This window comes from Camellia sinensis, chromosome 15, assembly GCF_055761805.1.
Source record: "Camellia sinensis isolate YWXY chromosome 15, ASM5576180v1, whole genome shotgun sequence".
NCBI lineage: Eukaryota > Viridiplantae > Streptophyta > Magnoliopsida > Ericales > Theaceae > Camellia > Camellia sinensis.
In genome coordinates this window covers 27600559-27611012 of record NC_138975.1, presented here as the reverse complement: position 1 = coordinate 27611012, position 10454 = coordinate 27600559, and positions in this window count along the sequence as shown.

The window sequence follows — 10454 nt, the reverse complement described above, 5'->3', positions numbered from 1 at the left end:
TTTGAAAAATCTTTCAAAACACCTTGCTTAGGGGTTTGAAGTTGAAGAAAAGGGGAGAAGAGGGGAGAAGCCAAGTTGGAGAAGAAGATAGGCAAGAATTGCTAAGAGAGGGACGAACAGTCCTCGCTAAATCAAGCTTATTTGTCTATACACTTTAAGTTAAGGTATGAGGCCACCACCGTTGGAAAGAAGACTTCCGGGGCTTCATTTTTCATTCAAGAATCTCTTAAATCCGAGACCGGAGGGCGGAGATATGATTGGTTGAAGTTGGGCATCATCCCGGTTGGACCGAAACTGAGCAGCCATCACTAAAACAAGGATAACTTTTTCCACAGTTTGAATTTTGATGCAAGGCTGGTTCCATTAGAAATCTTACTTCCGGGGTTTCAATTTTGACACAAGAATGACCTGAAAAGGAGTCCATATGAGGAAGTTATGCCCGTTTGAAGTTGGACCTGCAGAGCAGATTTTTCCTGCCGACCGGCCAAAACAAATGGCCGACCGACCAAATAGATGGCCGACCGGCCAAATAGATTGCCGACTGGCCAGAAAATATGGCTGACCAACCAAGTTTGCTAGCCAATGACCTTCCAGAGTATTCTACAGATTGAATGGATGCCAGCTGTGCCAGCTGGAATGCACAGACTCTGCTCCCCATGCACGTGTGTGGCTGTTTTGCCCCCTTTTCACCACCTTTGACCCCTCTTTTTGCACCCTTTGCTCAAGGCTTCTTGGGGAAGCTTTGACCCCTTGTCTTGGCTTCCTCAAGAAGCTTGGCCAACTGTCTTAGCTTCCTCTATAAGCCTTGCCCCCTTTGCCCCCCTTGACCCTTTCTTTCTAGCTTGTCTTATAAGCTTCAAGCCCTTCCATTTGCCTATATAAGAAAGCCTCCTTCTCCATTGTTTAGGTTCAGCAAAATCAGACCTAATACATACATATAACATATATATCACCATCTCTCTCTATATCTCCCTCTCTCTCTACATTTGGATGTGTTAGAGTGTTCAAAGACCCTTGTTCTTGGCCTATTTGCACTACACCCTATAGCACCACACCACCACTCCATTCCAGCAGCTTGGAGGGCCTTCTCAGAGGCTAGGAGGCAGCTTTTCTTGGTCCAAGAGGTAGCAAAGGATTGGTCTTCAAGGGTGAGTTGATTTCTCCCTTTTTCTAGCTCATTTTTGCAAGTTTTCTTAGCCCCTTTTGCTTGCTGTTTTGAGCTCCGACCAAAACTGAAAGTACCCTTTATTTGAGCTCCACTTCATGTTTCATTCAGGGAATTTTGTCATTTGAGGTCCCCATCTTTCACCTCCTTCTTTATCCCTCTTGTATGCCATAATCTTGCATAGTATTTTTGGCCTGTGTGTGATCTGTTTTGGAGCATGGTGTAAACTGTAGATAGACTTATTTTGAGCCCCTCTTCAACATTGAAGAAGGGCTCATCATTGTTTGGGACCTCCATGTGCCACTTGTCATTATATCCCTCTTTGGTCCCCATTTTTGCATGAGCTATTAGCCTATTATGCTTCTGTTTTTGGTCATTTTACAGAACTGAAAACAGTCTTATTTTGACCCCATATTCATGTTTTGTTAAGGGTCTTTGGCTGTTTGATGAATGTTTTGTATACTTTGTGTTTTGACCTCTTTTGGGCCCTATCTTGCATGACATTTTGAGCATACTTGTGTACTGATTTAGGCTTGGCCATCAACTGTAAGTAGTCATATTTTTGGTCTGTCTTTAGTGTTGTAGAAGAGTCTTTTTCCGTTTGGACTTTGCATCTACCACTTGCTTCATTGCCTCCCTTGCGGAGCCATTTTTGTATGATAATTTAGTCCCACTTGTGCTTACTGTTTGGCCATGCTTTGAACTGTAAAAATGCTTATTTTGGGGCTGCCTTACTTCTGTCTTTTCATTCCATGTACCAATTATGCATGCTTTGTATAGCTGTAAGCCATTTCATGTACCTAGTTTTGCATTTCGGGAGAAATTCCATGCATCGGGTGTCATTTCGCCTCGTTTCGGGGCTGTTTTGCCCCTCATTTTGCTACTGATTTTTTCATGTTTGCATATCATATTCCATGTCTTTGCCATGTCTCATTAGAGTGGCATTTTGGTGCCTGAGGGTCGGTCCTCGATTTGCGTGCACGCGTGCACGCATTTCGAGTTGTCTTGTTTTCATCTGATGGCCGCCTATGTGAGTGTGGCTGAGGCTCTCTCATGTTGGTGTAAGCCCATTCTTGCATTGTGTATGCCATGTTTCAATGCGTTGTGCATGTTATGTTGTTAGCATTGTGTGTGCCATGTAGTTGTATTGCATGTTTGTATGTTTGCTTACATGCTTAGGTCGCATGTGTATTGTTGTGCATTGCCTCGCCTCTTGACCAATCATGATTGAGGTTGGGTCCCTTGTATGTTTTTTGTGCATTGCATTTGACATTGAAATGCATACTTGACTCTTTGGCCATCATGCATCGAAATGCGTGATTGGTGGCCCGAGGGTCGAGGGCCATGCTCCCTTGAGTCCATTACATGATAGGGAGTGTGTCCATGCATACATTTGCCTAAAAATTCCATGCCATACACTGCTTGCCCTCTGTTGCTGTCAAAACTGTCTTCTGCAGGAAGTTTATGCCGATCGGCATCATTCAGTGCCGGCCGGCAATCCTTCATGGGCCGAGGGCTTCATTAACTGCCGGTGGAAATTATGTATTGCCGGTGGGCATTTCCTTCAGCCGATGATATTCTGCAGTGTGCAAGGGATCTGCCCCGGAACTTTGGCATTTTTCAGAGAAGTAAGGCAGTAAAAACAGAGGCAGCAATGGTATGGTGCGGACTTTCCGGGCGAGACGGGTTCGAGCATGCATCATTCGCGCATCCCGAGGCAGGGGCCGTGGCCACTTCTCTTCTTGCATTTATTCTGATAATTAATTAGAAATTCTGTAATAATTCATTTGTTTATTATCCGTATTGTAATATTTATTCGGACCCTCCGAGTGATGGCAATTGTGTAATAAGTGTGCGTGAGTGTGTGTATGTCTTCCAACCCCACGTCTTTCTTCCCTTTTATTTACCAGCTTATGATGGTTAGTATTAGGACATGTTTAATTTAGCATACCTTATGCTATGCATGCATGCATTCATCCATTTGTTTTACATGCACCGGGCTCGGCGCATCATGCTAACTGCAACTGTATTTCAAATTCCAAACTGAATACATGTTGGTTGTGCGCTTTCACATGCCATGTTTAGGTTAGCCGAGCCTGTCTAGATTGCATTTTTGCATGCGATGCATTAGCCATTCTTAACATGAACTAGGACATGCATGTTTGCTAACTAGTTTATTATTTTGGCACGGAGTACGATGTAAGTATTTATGTTTTAGCATCCCGCATGCGTGTGAGTGTTGCCATGACAGTATGCTTGCCATACGGCTAAATGCTTATGTGATAAATTGTTTGAATGCCTGTGGGTGAAGGTTAGATTGTTTGAGTTGGAGAAACTCGTTGGAATCCGTATTTTAGCCTACTTGCGAGTAGCAAATTCCAAAGTGTTTTCTAAAACAAACGGATATGCAATGCTTATTTCCAAATTAGGCAATCTAGTCTATACTTGTTTGCTGCGCGCATAACATAGTAACGCTAGGCTAATAAATGGAATAAGAACACATAAAGTTTTCAAAAACGGATATCACGGTTAGTAGAGGCCGATCTTCGGATCGGGCGAGAGGGGGTGCTCATAGCTGACCTTCCCCAATCGTACCCTAGCTCCCGAGCCGAGACAACTCCGGTGATGACGGACATGTGGCCTTCGGCACCGAGTCAGGGTTTCCTAAATTCCCCCATAAAAAAATATTTAGGTGGCGACTCTATATCTGGCAAAGCAGTCCATGTTTGGCACTTCTTTCCTAAAATCTGTTTTCTCAAAACGATTTGCCAGATTTTGACTCTTTGGTTCGAGATTAAGAACCGTGACACAAATCGAGTTCGAACTGTAGCGAGGGCCCCACGCGGGCGCGTCTACAGTTTCTGGCGACTCCGCTGGGGAAATTTAGAGAGCTTGACTCGAACTCGTGATATCCTGTTTTGATTTCACTTATGTGTTTCTTTGCATTGCATGTGCATTGGTGCGCCTAGGACACCGTGTTTGCCATCTTCCATTCCTGAACGGTTTGCCGGAGGCTTGCCTTGTCAAGGCATAACCATAAGGCTGATCGGTTATGGGCTCTGACAGTATGGGAACACAAACCCCGGTTTTACCGGGGCACCCTTTTTGACCATTCGACCTAGTGCATATTCGGAATCCATAGTGACCATCCCAAACTAGGACAGGTTGTTTACCCGATGCTAAGTTGTTTGAAACTGCTGCGTGCGTAGTGAAACCATAGCTCCTGACAAAATAGGACAGGGAAACCCTACCCCAACATAGGGGTGTTTTGGCTCTCTCTTACTTGCTATGTGCTTTTAGAGTGTATCTCTACAGGGACGCATATACCAGTTTGCAAGTCTGGGCATCAGCATCAGTATTTGGGGAATCAGTTTTACCCGAGGGTGTCAGTTTACAGGCAGATATTTGGGAAACAGTGATCAGTATTGAGTACAGTCATCCTCGTATGCTCAAATCCGTTCCAGTGAAATTGTGCTGAGATGCTGTCTGTTTTCTCTTTTGCTAGGTAGTCCTGGAACTATAGCTTCAGAAGGCTCTGATATCCCCGGGGTACATTGGACTAGTGTTGATAGACTTTGTTAGGTCAGAAATTCAATTCAAGGGTAACCAGTGTTCTTTCGCTGAGACAAGGCAAAGAAAGGCCAGTCAGGGCTCGCCAGTTCATCTGATCCGTCAGTCGCCAGCCACATCACCTTTGTTCAGACTCAGCAGACCATAATGGCACAGGGTTCGGAAGAATTTGTGGCCGTGATAGTAGCGTTAAATCAGGGAACTGCCATGCAGGCTGAGACCAGTATTGAAATGCAGCGTCCATCCGGGGCATCTGCCTCACATCCAGCTTTGGGACCCCAGCCAAACTTTGACCCACTTCCTCTAGTTGAAGATTTGCAATGTCCGAATCCTCGAGAAAGGTTGACTCAAGCTCAGGTGCTCAGACCCCTGGTGCAGCCTAATGAGAGGCTTTATTCCCTTGATGTTAATGAGCTCAATCCGACTGCAGTGAAGATTGCGAACCTTGAGAAGCAATTCAAAAAGGCACAGGGCCTTAACTCCATTCCCGACATTGAGGATGGGCATACCGAGGCTGCCGTACGGCTCCCAGACAGATTCAAAATGCCATATATTGACCGTTTCGACGGGTCTGGAGATCCAATGGTACATATCCGACTTTTTTTGGATGTCTTAAAGCCGATGGGACTGACTAAGCCACAAAAACTCTCCCTGTATGGAAGAACCCTGTCGGGTGTAGCAGCCACTTGGTACGCTAAGTTGGAAGATAAAGTGAAACAAAACTGGGAAGAATTGGCTGAGGCCTTTGTTGATCAGTATTCCTACAATACCCAAGTTGAAATGACCATGCAAGAGCTTGAAGCAACCCGCTAGAACCCAACAGAGCCTTTTGTGGAATTTGTTGCGAGGTGGAGAGCAAAGGCAGCATAGATGATAGATCGCCGCCCTTCTGAGAGGGATCAAGTACAGATGACGGTGCGAAACCTCGAGCATGATATGTTACAAAAGTTGATAGTTGCTCCGCTATTCACTTTCAAAGGTTTGCATGATCTGGGGGTTCAGATCGAGAATGCGTTCAACAGTGGGATCATTCCCAGAACAAGTGAACCGACGAGGAAGGTTTTTGCAGGGAGTACCAATGCTGGTAGTAGCGTCATTCCCAAACCCACTGAGATCAATGTAGTCGCCTCAGCCAACCCTTTTGCCAAACCAAGCCTACAAACAGTCGGCCCAGCCCAAGCTCAGGGCAGAACTTTCACTCCCCTCTATATGAGCTTGACTAGCGCACTAAAAGCCTTGATGGAAAGAGGGCATCTCAAACCCCTCGATCCTCAACCTCTGCCTAACCCACTTCCAGCCAGACATAATCCCTCCAAGTACTGTATGTACCATCAGCAGCGCGGTCATGGCACCGACCGTTGCTACCGCCTTCGTCATGAGGTCCAAAATCTCATCGACAACCAGATGATAGCTCCACCTTCAGACCCTAATGACCAAGTACATCACCCACATCTCAATCTGATCCACACACTGGCCGTCCCTTATGACCCCAGCATGTACATCACCCCAGTCCATCTACCCAGGCCTAATGTGTTTATCCCAGAGAGCCTGGACTTATGCATGATGGGTGCATCCGAACCCCAATCATCTCAAACCCATGAACCCACTACTTCTGAGCTGATGAGAATGATCGAAGATCTTCAGAGAACTGTGGCGGATCTAGCCTTTGGGGTTTTGGCCCCATCATCAACCACATCACGTACCAGGGAGTTCATATCTAAAGGCTCCCCAACTTCAGGACGAGTTGCATTAGAAGAAGGCCAATCTCTTGACAAAGTGGAAGCGACTGGTAAGAACAAGGTAGGGGCAGGCATTGGTCCCCATGAACACCTTCGGTGGGATATTGAGGCTTTGAAAGCTGAGGGACTGAACAAAGAGCAAGTCCTCGCAGTTGTTACAAAAACTGTGGATGACACTTTCGCCACTCAGAATGAGAGCAGTCTGAATCAAGGGGCAAGCCAGGAGAAGGGCCTTTGTACGAGGAATGTTCCTTTCAGCCCTAATCCCGTGCTCGGAAACGATCAGCAAACCCAGTCAACGCCTGCCAATCCCTTTGCTGGTGCATCCAGCAAAACTCCACAAACCTCAAAATACCCACCTCGAGGCCAGAGGGTGTTCGCACCACTGTACATGTCTCTATCAGCGGCCTTTAGGATCTTGATTAGAGAGGGGGATTTGAAACCCTTGGAGCCGCGACCACTGCCAAATAGACTTCCTCACTCCCATGATCCGACCAAGTACTGTGCCTTTCATCAGCAAGTCGGCCATGTCACTGATGGTTGTTTCCGTCTTCGCCACGAAATACAAGATCTGATTGACAATAAGGTCATCGTCGCACCAACACAACAAAGTCTATCGTCATTGGATCAGTGAACCTGGGGGATAATGCGGTGCGATCGGGGGATGAACCACCTGCGGGCGGCGCTCAGTTTACTTCAGATGTGGCGTTTGATACGCATAGTTTTGAGCAATGTGCGAACACTAGTTTTGGTACTTTCTGACTTGGGTATTGGGTCAGTCTTGTTGTTTTGTATTGAGTCAGTCTTTTCATACTGAGTCAGTCGGGTCTGTCTTGTTGTGTCGAGTCAGTGAGTCGGGTGATTTCGGGGGTATTACCTCGGACATCACTTGCTTGTTTTGTGTTTGTCTTTTTTTGCTTTCTTTGGAGTCTGTTTCGGCCGAGGAGCCAGTTACACCAACAGATCTGAATGAAACAGCAGTGATTTTCGCACTCTTGTGTTTGCTTCTGACATGTGCCAGTTATGCCAGAAATTCTAAATAAGATGGCAGTATTTGACTAGAAGCTGTGTCTTTTCTGTGCCTTGAAGTCATTGTAATGACCTAAGTTTTTCAAAACTTTTTTCGAAACATTGTGATAAAAGCGAAGAGGAAGGAATTCCTCAGGTTTTGCAAAACTTGATCAATTGAGAAAAAGAGAGGCATGCTAAGCCCTTAATGATTGAGATCATGCTTGTTAATGTGAGTGCTGAGAAGGACCCTGGCTTGATCCAGATTGGTTCTACACTGTCTTCGGCGCGAGCGATTTGTCGCTTTCTAAAAAAATTTCAAAAAATATTTTGCGCGGTTCTGCGAAGACTTGTGTGGGATCGCTCTTGAGATTGTGCAGCTTAGGATCGCTCTCAGCCTCGAGATTCGACCCCTCACTTTCAAACCTTGAACCTGAGTTCAGAACGTTCAACGGTCAAACACAACGTGAGGCCTGTGTGGCCATTTTGAAGCAGCCCTCGAACAAGAGGCACCAAAGTCAGATCAAGAAGATCATATCAAAGGAAGCTTGTAAAGCTAGATCAAAAGCCCCTCCTCAAACTAGGGGCAAAAATGTCAGATATGCTCGAAGAGCCGAAGATGGATCCTTCAGTAAATCAATACAACAGCCACTCTCCTGGATACGGATGGCTTCAAAACCCTAAAACCATTTGGCATGGACTTGTTACACTTTTACCCTTTGAGAGGCTCGCTGGGCCGAAAACCCGGAAGGGCGACCCAGGCAAAAGTTAGAGCAAGAAAAAAAGGAAAAGAACAAAAAAAGAAATGAAGAAAAGAAGAACAAAAAAGAAATAAAAAGAAAAGAAAGAAAAGAAAAGAAAAAAAATGAAAAGAATTGAAAAGAAAAGAAGAACAGAGCTCGCAAGGTTGAAAACCTGGAAGGGCGGCCTTGGCAAAAGTTAGAGTGCAAAAGGAGAGGTTAAATACCCGAGTGTACCTTAACCCCGAACTACGTAAGGCTTGATTCTCATCTTTGGGATACGTAGGCAACTTCATTCCGAAGTCCAGCCTTAAAACTCTTCAAAATCAACTGTGTCCATGTAATGGTTTTGATCATCTTTGCCTTCTCTGTATCCGAGAGTTCGGTTGCCATCGTTACTCTGAAGAGTGATTGCAATGCGCTGCGATGCTATCCAAACAAGGGGCAACTTTCCGTTGCCATATGGTGTGCCGCGGTGCCATTCAAACAAGGGAGAACTTTCCGTTGCCCTGCAGCTCTTTTCAAGCAAGGGGCAATTTTCCTTCGGATCTGAAGTTGTGCATCTCAAGAGTAGGTTCCGTGCTTGTTGAGCATTGGCCGTTTGCAAAAATAGTTTTTGAGAATTTTTACTGAGGTTGACTATTCTCTCGAAAATTATTCCATCTTTTCCAAAACTGGACCATTTCTTGGACCCAAAAAGGGAAAATTTTCAGTGCTCATAACCTAACTTGCATGATTTTCAAATCAAAAATTGAACAAGTATGTTAATCTGACTCTCATATTGGTCAAAATTGTTTCAGTAGAAAGCAAAAACAAAAAATGGTCAAAATAATGAACTAGGGGCACAGTTGAGTCAGGCTTCCTGTCTTTCTCCCGTTGTCAATGCATCTGCCAGAAAGGGCACTCTATCTGCCACTAAAGGGCACCACTGAAGCTGACCGCAAAAGGGCAGAAGGCTCTCACATCCTCCACGCAACGAGGTATCAAGCCAAGTGCGAAGCACGAACGGGAACGGATCAAGATATTCCACTCCTTTGTTTGGACAGATCTAATCACGTCCAAACTCCCCAGTAAGAGCATCGTCAACCAATGTCGATTGCAGATCTGCTGCACATCCAGCCGCATCGCAACCCCTCTGTGGGAGAAAGTTCACTATTGTGAGCAGAAGAAGAGAATCTAGCAGAATGCTTGGGGCAAGAACCCGCAACTTCCTGTTTATTCATCAACCACCCTGGGGAGGGATGAAAAATGAGAGATTAAAGAATAGAGAGATGTGCGTTGAGAGAAAAAGTGAGAAAAGGGCTTTTTCAGAAAAACAGAGCCTGAGGGCCGAGCGATGTGAGAATCACAAATGAGAAAGGGTGGGAAACAATACCCGGAGAAACAGGCTCCATGTGCACATTTGAGTCTTGTGTTTTATTTTGTCTGTCTCGATTCTTGTTTTGAGTCGCTTCGAGTGTTACTCGATGTGTTTAGGTTGTTTACCTTTGTTTTTCCCTTGTCGAGTCGTTTTGGCTGTGGCCAGTCGTCGGCTCAATACCCGGTTAAGAACTCATTTCTCAATTTCCAAAAAAATCATCTTGTGCTCAGAGTTCTGTGCCATTCTCCACATTTGTGCAAAACAGTATTTGTTCTTTCATAAAACTGCAGGGTCCACCCCCGATAAATGTGAACAGTAGAACAAGGACCTATCTGAAGCTATGTAGGTTCCAGACTGCAAAGCAAAAGAAAAAAGGAAAATTTGGAGCATCTTAGAGTGTTTTGCACCTATCATCCCGGTTGGACCGAAACTGAGCAGCCTTCACTAAAACAAGCATAACTTTTTCCACAGTTGGAATTTTGATGCAAGGCTGGTTCCATTGGAAAGCTTACTTCTGGGGCTTCAATTTTAACACAAGAATGACCTGAAAAGAAGTCCATATAAAGAAGTTATTCCCATTTGAAGTTGGACCTGCAGAGCAGATTTTTCCTGCCGACCAACCAAATAGATGGCCGACCGGCCAAATAGATTGCCGACCGGCCAGAAAAGATGGCTGACCGACCAAGTTTGCTAGCTGATGACCTTCCAGAGTATTCTATAGATTGAATGGATGCCAGCTGTGCCAGCTGGAATGCACAGACTCTGCTCCCCATGCACGTGTGTGGCAGTTTTGCACCCTTTTCACCACCTTTGACCCCTCTTTTTGCACCCTTTGCTCAAGGCTTCTTGGGGAAGCTTTGACCCCTTGTCTT